Genomic DNA, 8,799 nt, shown 5'->3' on the forward strand with positions numbered 1-8,799 from the left:
AAAGTCACAACATACTCATTTTCCCTTGATGAAAAGATAATACTCGGGGACCCTTGAGCACCACCATCATCATATACTCCACTCCTCCAGAACTCCAGTACTTGAACTCCAGAGACTGATTCAGGCTCAGTTAAAGCGTACCCAATATCAGAATTAGTGAGAAAGTCCTGAATGAAATGAAGTTCAGAGGGTGCCTCTGACGTGTTGAGTATTGCATAGAAGTTATTAGGAACAAAATTTGCTCCATGGAAGATTATGTCCTTGGGTGCCATTAAAATTTGAGAGAAATACGGTTGCCTGTATTGTGTTTGAAAAAATGTCTATATGAAAAATTGTCAGTAGATGAGAAAGGATGAAAGTAAAGAGAGAGAGATAAAAGAGAAAAGTAAATAAAAGATTTGACAATCTTTTCTCTCTGTTACTTATACACAAAAAGTAACCGTTGGGACACCTGTCAGACAAGCAGTAATAACGGATAGTTAGTGGGCTCGAGAAAACAGTAATCATTACTTACCCACTTGCCTGTTTTCAAGGAAAAACCGTTCCACTTACTCAGATATTCCATTAATCAAGGTGAAACAGTTTTAATTCAAAATTGAAACCATTCCCACTGATTTAATTATTTTTCACTGCATCATTAATATTTTGAAAAGAAATCAAGTGAAAATGACCAAGATAAATTATATGAGTAAATACTGATAAAGGAAAATCAGAATTTAAATTAAAACATAATTTATATGGTCAACAGAATATGAATAATTATCAGGATTTATCAATGCATTACACAATAACTTAGAGAGAAAAATATTGAAACAAAAACAAATTTCATTAATATATCAAGAGAATACATTCATGAAATTGAAATTACATCAGTACTTATACAAGATTTCCCTAAGCTACTAAACCTAACATCAACAGCCACAGTCCTAGCTCAAGAAGCAGGGCAAGGCTGATGATGAAGAAAAACAGGAAGAAGAAAATAAATCATTTCTTCTTCCTACTCTCGACAAACAGAATGGCGAGTCGGATGATTCGCTCTTGCTGGCGGAGAGCTTCCAGCCTTTCCTCCTCCAATCGCTCCAGATGGCGATGGTAATCCATATAGAAGAACAGGAGGTGGGTCAGTACCTCCTGTGGGATAGAGTCCCATACCTCCTCAGGAATGGCCGTGACGTGCCATTCCTGCTGCCAATCAGCACAGCTTAGCTCCATATTAAATGTTTGGTAATTCAAAAACATGTTGTATCTGACCATTGTGTTTTTGAAAGAAAAAGTATGAAGGTAAGTTTGTGAGAAAGAATTTGATGGGAAAGCTGATGTGAAGTGGTTGCTTATATAGGCAAGTGAATTCCAGGAGACGCAAAGGAATTTAATGCTGACAGGTAGAATTAATTCTTCTTCGTGTCCCCAGACTTGAAAAAAAAGAATAACATTCATTGGAAAGAGAAAACATGGTTTAATGCGCACAAGTAACAAGTAAAAGTAGACTGTTGAAGTACGAATACCATCAACCCTAACCATAGTGACTACTAATCTTCCACTTCAACATATTCTAGTTTGAGCTGAGACTGTTATCAAATTTTATCCACAGATAAGTCAAGTAAAGAATTTAGACTGTAATATCAGAACTTAGACTTATATCAGAACTTAACAGTCATCAGAACATAATTTCTTAACTCGAAAAAGGAATGCTTATCTGAGTAAATCCTCATACAAGTTCTGAGTTATACTCTTCAGAATTAATCTTCAGAATATGCAACCAGAACTTGTCCTCAGAATTAGTGCAAGGTGACACAATGATTGTTCATCTAAAACAACATAGATCACCACAGTGATTTTCATCATTCAAATGGAGTGGTTAGTGTGTGCATTAAGCTAAATAGCAGACAAAGAGTAAAGTCTGATTCACTTCAGTACATCTTAGAAATAAGGCATAACTAAAATTTTGCTAAAGAGCTGTCATTATCCTGAAACCTACTGATGAATGAGTTCATGCTTGAGTCCACCTCAACTGTTTTGTGCTAATTTTATGCATCTTTTTAAATTCTATTTTACAGTGGCTTCTCAGTATAAGTGAGTCACGACTGCTTATCAGAATTTATGCTATTATCAGAGTATTTCTCCAGTAATCATAGAGTGTGAAAAGTCACCAAGAAAATATTTTGCTTTTCTAATGCATATTTACTTAATATCAGCAAAGCACTTGGGTCATCCCTTCCACATTTTTACTCTAGATCTCAAAGGAGTACCTGATTTTATTCTTTGATCCTTTTTGGTTTTATTTTTGATAAGTGAGGTTTATCAGCACTTAGTACATTCAGCAGTTTTACTAGTATCAGAACTTAACATAGGAGTAGCATTATTCTAATTTGTGACTTAGTAATAAGATACACAAAGTAAACTCAACTAAGCTCAATTATCAGAATTTCCTTGTGTCATAAAATTTCCACAGAAATAATTACTTCTTACATGGGATCATTTGTGTATTGAAGACTACTAGGTCAGTATCTAGCATAGTTATCCTCATAGGATTGAATGGTTAATTAGACATACATATCACTTATCAGAGTTTAGAAACATATATCAGACAACAGTCAGAACTTAAAAACATTTATCAATTAATCACAGAATACACAAAGAGATTACATTCTGTAAATACTGAGCATAAAGTCTGATGCATCAGAACAAAACTAGGCAGATTTAGAAAAAGAACCTGAAACCATTCCAAGTTCTTTTACCAATCTTGTAAAAGTGGCTTCACACAGTGGTTTTGTGAAGATATCTGCTAGTTGTTGATCTGTTGGAACAAAGTGCAATTCCACTGTACCTTCATCCACATGTTCCCTTATGAAGTGGTACCTGATGCTGATGTGCTTTGTCATAGAGTGTTGAACTGGATTACCTGTCATAGCAATAGCACTTTGATTATCACAGTAAATAGGGATTTTGAAATATGTTAACCCATAATCCAGTAACTGATTCTTCATCCAAATAATCTGTACACAACAGCTTCCTGCAGCAATATACTCTGCTTCTACAGTTGATGTGGAAATTGACTTTTATTTCTTGCTGAACCAAGAAACCAATCCGCCTCCAATGAATTGGCAGCTTTCACTTGTGCTTTTCCTGTCAATTTTGCAACCTGCAAAATCTGCATCTGAGTAACCTATTAGTTTAAAATCTGATTCTCTAGGATACCACAATCCCAGATCAGTTGTTCCTTTAAGATACTTAAAAATTCTTTTCACAGCTGTTAAGTGAGGTTCTCTTGGATCTACTTGAAATCTTGCACAAAGACAGGTAGCATACATGATATCAGGTCTACTAGCAGTTAGATAAAGTAGAGAGCCAATCATACCTTTGTAATCAGTAATATCTACTGATTTACCAGTATCCTTATCCAGTTTTGTTGCATAGATGTTGAAGAATAATTGTTTCAAATTTCTAATATTGTTGTTCTTGATTGCTTGTTGCTGCTTTTAATTTCCATTCTTCAGTCTCTGATGTGCTCATGGTTTTGTACTCATATTTGGTTTAGGTTGTATTTCATCTCATGTTTTGTACTAATTCTATGCTTTTTGTGTAAGTTTGAGTTAATGATATCCTGAAGTGTGCTAGTAGATGTAATTCACTTAGATTGTAATTATGACACATTCGAAGATATGTTCAGGCCTTTGTCTCCTGGACAGCGTGGGGTCATGTGTGAGATGAATGGAAATGTCGCTCTCATGTTGTTGGAGGGTGATGAGAAGGAAACAGGAGGTGCAAGCAGTGACAAACTCTGAGCAAACCATGTGTTACATTGGATTCAAGGTATATTTGTAGGGATCAATTACAAAATGATTTGATTCACGAGTAGATTATTTCCAGCTATTACACATTTTTTTAATGGTAGCTATTTAAGCTTGATATCCAAGTTTCATTTCATGACTGTTAGCATTATCTGATTATATCTATGTATTGTTGGGAAAACTCAGAATATGTCTTTTGGCACAGCTAAAGACATTATTTGTGATTTTGATGCTGAATCAGAAGATTTCTATATTGTGATTGAGGCTCTATCTGAGGTATTACCAATTTCTTTTTTTGAGTGTTCGAAGGAGAGAAACAACGAAGTGGGGTTTTTCGATGATTTGGGAGAGTTTGTTTTTTGGCAGATTATTTGCTGCAAGAGGAGAGTATCGAGTAGGACGATGGTTTCGGTTTGGTGGCGTAGTAAGTTAATAAAGGGAGTTCTGAGTTTTTTCTCGGTTCCATGCTACCTTTTTGATGATTTTGTTTGGATTGCTTTTCTTTTTTTTACAACTAGGGAGCCTGTTTTTGGGTGTGTGTATGTGGTGTGTGAGTGTGAATCTAGATGTGTGTATGTCTGGGAGGGTGGGTTTAGAATTTTTATGCATTAATTAGCTTTAAGTTAAGTTTTAAATTTTTATTAATTGGAGCTGATGGTCTAGGATACACTGCCCTTTAGCTCATTTTAGACCAATTTTCAAAATGGATTTCAGCTTCCCTGTCACATTTTTCTTGTATGTACTGGCATTTTCTCTATTCATAATTCTGATTTTATGGTTATCAAAATACATGGAACTGCTGCAACTCTGGTCTCTTTTCTTTCCCAAGGAAGGGGTATTCAAATTTAAACACTAAGTTGCTCAGCAACGTAATGCACGACATCGCAGAGGTAAAAGTATTTGTATATTCTTTTTGTTCGATTTTTATTCGGTGTTTCCTGCTCTTCCCCGGACATCTCAATAATCTACTTCTATTAAATGATTATATATAATAATATATAACTTTATTTGTCCATTCACCCCATTCTAATACCTTAACAAATATTAATTTAAAGTTATCATAGATCTCATTTTTTAGAACTTGTGTATTTACTTCTTATTTTTTGGAAATATACAGGAGATGGAGCTGGAGAGTAGGCGGTCACCAAATAATGATGGTGCAAGTGGAGCAAGGAATGCATGTCCTTGATACTTTTGCATCTCTTAGTTATATTTTAATATTTTGTTATTTTTGTGATCAACTTTATAACTATTATACTTATCATATTTTGTTAGATTTTGACCGAAACATGTAATCTTATCTTGTATGACTTTAAAGTTTATTCAAGTATGAGTTTAAAATTTATATTCAAATTAATTTGATATTGCATATCTTAGTTGGAATTGGTTTGTGTATTATTTTGATTTCTTTGAATGAAATTGATTAAAATTGGGAGGTCCTTTTAAGTAACAAGCTATTTAAAAATTACCACTAAAAATGTTGCCTTCGCCTTATAGAGTGTTGGCAAAAATAATTCAATTGGTGTTGCTATAACATGATGAGGTGTTGGAAAAACAAGAAATGTTAATCAAGTAGTGTTGCTATAGATGGAGAAAGATGTTGCAATAACAATTAAGTCAACATCAATATTGTGTTGCTATTGACTAGAGGGTGTTGTCATAGAGTTAAAACCAACACCAGTGTTGGTGTTGCTATTGAGTAAAAAGTGTTTCCATAGGACCCTAAAGCAACATAAAATGGATGTTGGCATTGTTTTCTAAAATGTGTTGGCATAACATCAAAGGCCACATGCAAATTTCCAACACCCATAAAATTGACTAAAGTGTTGCCTTACGCCCTATAGCTACATTTTTCAGCATTTTTAACATTTTTTTCGATGTTGCTGAAGACCATTTATGTGGTAGTGTATATTTTGAATATATATATATATATATATGAATAATCACTTGAACATAATTTAATGATCATCTGTAGAATAATTCATTTTATGCACTTTAATATTGTAGATATCAAATGAAAAATAACACAAATTACTTCTCTATGTAATAGTCCTTGAGAAGGACAAGCTGACATAAAATAATTTTCTCAATTGACATGAGAACTTGAGGATTGTCCACAGGTTCAAGGATGTCACTCAAACTCCTCCCTTATTTCTTCTAGCTGAGAATGAAACATGTGCTGAACAAAATACTTACCAGAAGAAAATTAATTATGCAAATGATGTTTCATGTCTCATGCTTGTAATTATGAGTGTTGAGCTTTAGAAGTAACAAGAGCATAATGATGCTTATGATATGATTGAGCACCTTCAAAGGATGTTTGAAGGATAGGCTCGTCAGAAAGATTTGACAATAATAAGGCACTATACTTTTACATTAATGGGAGAATGATATCCGGTTGGACCATATGTTCTAAAGATTAGAGGTATATCTACCTTGATATTTTGGGGTTTCAAGAATGGTCTAGAGACTCAGCATAATTTGATCAAAAAATCTTTGAACAACTTCTATTTTTAGTTTTTTAAGAACAAAAGAAATGAGATAGTCAGAACACTCACTGAGTAATTAGGCATGTTTAGAACTGCTGAAAATAATACGGTAAATATTACGACCGCTATTTCTAAAACTTATCTATATATATAATTGTGTGTTTATAATTGAGATTTAAATTGTGTTAAATTATAGATGCGTGTGATCTATATGTTGAGTGCCTATAAATTAAGTGTTTGATGTATTAGTTTATACAAAATTTTTGAAAGGGGAAAATCATATTATTTAGTATTTTAAATGATAATCAAAAGTATTTCATTCTATATGAAAAATCGATTTTTAAAAATCTTTTAACAAAAATTTTCAAATTTTATATCATTAAATTTCTAAAATCATAAGCTATTTTATAATATATATTTTATGATTTATGGAAGTGTATTTATATTTATAGAAATTGTTTTATATAGATTAGTTGATTTTTAATTTGCAAATTACTTAATTGCCCATGCATGCATTTTACTCCCAACACAAGATAAGGGCAAATTTGGAAATTTCAACCCCACTAACTACTACTTCACTAGCCAAGTTACTTCTTTATCCTTGCATGCAAAATGACACAAGCTTGCTTGAGGGTTACTTTTGTCAATTCTTAATTCCACTCACATTTTAGTCAAACCAAAACCATAAAACTAAGGACAAGTTGTCATAATTCTCACCTCACTCTCACTTCACTCCACTCCACTCTCACCTCCCTCCTCCCTCTCTCGGCCCTCTCTCGGCCGAAGCCCCCACCCCCACCCCCATTCTCCTTCATTTTCATTCAAACATCCACCCTCCGTTTAAGTAATCTCCCTTCCCATATATTGTTCATTTATAATCCAAAGAGTTTATGATGAAAAACCTATATTTTGATCTTGCATGGTAGTGTTTTGTTAAACTCAAAGTGAACACCCTTGATTCTTGTGAATCTAAGGCTTACAACATGAGATATATTATCATGGGGTTTATAATGGCTAGACATGAGTGTGTCACATGAGTGTGTCACACTTATGCAAATGTTGTTTTCACCCTAATCCATTCGGCCATGACTTGTTAGGAGCCGAATGGATGTTGTTCTTATTGCTTTGTTTGATTTTGTATGTTTATGTGATAATAACATGGATTTGGAAATAAAAACTTGATAAAACTCTTTGCATGCTAAGTGATCATATTAGTTATGGTTAATGCTAGGCTTGCATGTTGATGTTTTGATGAAATTTATATGGAAACCATAGTGTTTTTGGCTTGCAAGTTCGAAAGCATGCATGCATAGATTCAACTCATGATTTTTGAAAGTTCTTGATTATTTGGATTGATTTTTGTTAATAAACTCTAATTTCAGTTGAGTTAAGATATTGATTTTGATTTGTGCTCCTTGTTATGTGATTTTGATTCGTATATATATGGAGGATTTAAGTTGTTATTTTCGAAATTGTGATGACTTGTAATTAGTGTAATGTTTTAACTCTTGTTTTGCTATATTGTACCTTAGATACGGATGATCTCCACCAAGCCAATATTGGATGTGGGAGTGTTAGTTCAGTAGGTTACCTTGGTTGAGGTTTAGTTTGGGTTTGGGTTGATGTTTGGTTTGGTTTGTCAAGTGGGAAACATGGTGGAAAGGGGTACATTAAATTCTGTAGATTTTCAGTTTGGTATCATGAGGTTTAAGGTGAGATTTGACATTGTCATTGTAATGCACTTTGTTAGGTCACACACACTGTAGAGGGGGTGAATACAGTGTAAAGTATAATCAAATCGAACTTTAATATCTCAAGTAACAGAAAACAAACTTTATTGAAACAATAAACTCTGTTACAGTATAGAACTGTTACCTCTCAGTGATGAACAAATATCACGAGAGCTGCTAGGGTTCTTCAGTTTTGGTAGGCTTAGTTGGAGATTCTGTCTCAGACATGATTGTGTTTGGATCTTTAACTGTATGTGCGTTAACAGATTAGCTCTGATACCACTTGCAGTTTTTCAAGGAAAAACCGTTCCACTTACCCAATTATTCCATTAATCAAGGTGAAACAGTTTTAATTCAAAATTGAAATCGTTCCCACTTATTTAATTATTTTTCACTGCAACATCAATATTCTGAAAAAAAATTCAAGTGAAAATGACCATAATAAATCAGATGAGCAAGTACTGATAAAATAAAATCAGAACGTAATTTAAACCAGAATTTATATGGTCATCAGAATATGAATATGTATCAGGATTTATCAATACATTACAAAATATCTCAGAGACAAGATCTAGAAACAGAAACAAATTTCATTAATATATCAAGAGAATACATTCATGAGATTTAAATTACATCAGAACTTGTACGAGATTTCCCTAAGCTGCTAAACCTAACGTCAACAGCCTTTGTCCTAGCTCAAGAAGCAGGGCAAGGCTGATGATGAAGAAAAACAGGAAGAAAAAAATAAATTATTTCTTCTTCCTACTCTCGACAAACAGAATAGCGAGT

This window comes from Apium graveolens, chromosome 4, assembly GCF_009905375.1.
Source record: "Apium graveolens cultivar Ventura chromosome 4, ASM990537v1, whole genome shotgun sequence".
NCBI lineage: Eukaryota > Viridiplantae > Streptophyta > Magnoliopsida > Apiales > Apiaceae > Apium > Apium graveolens.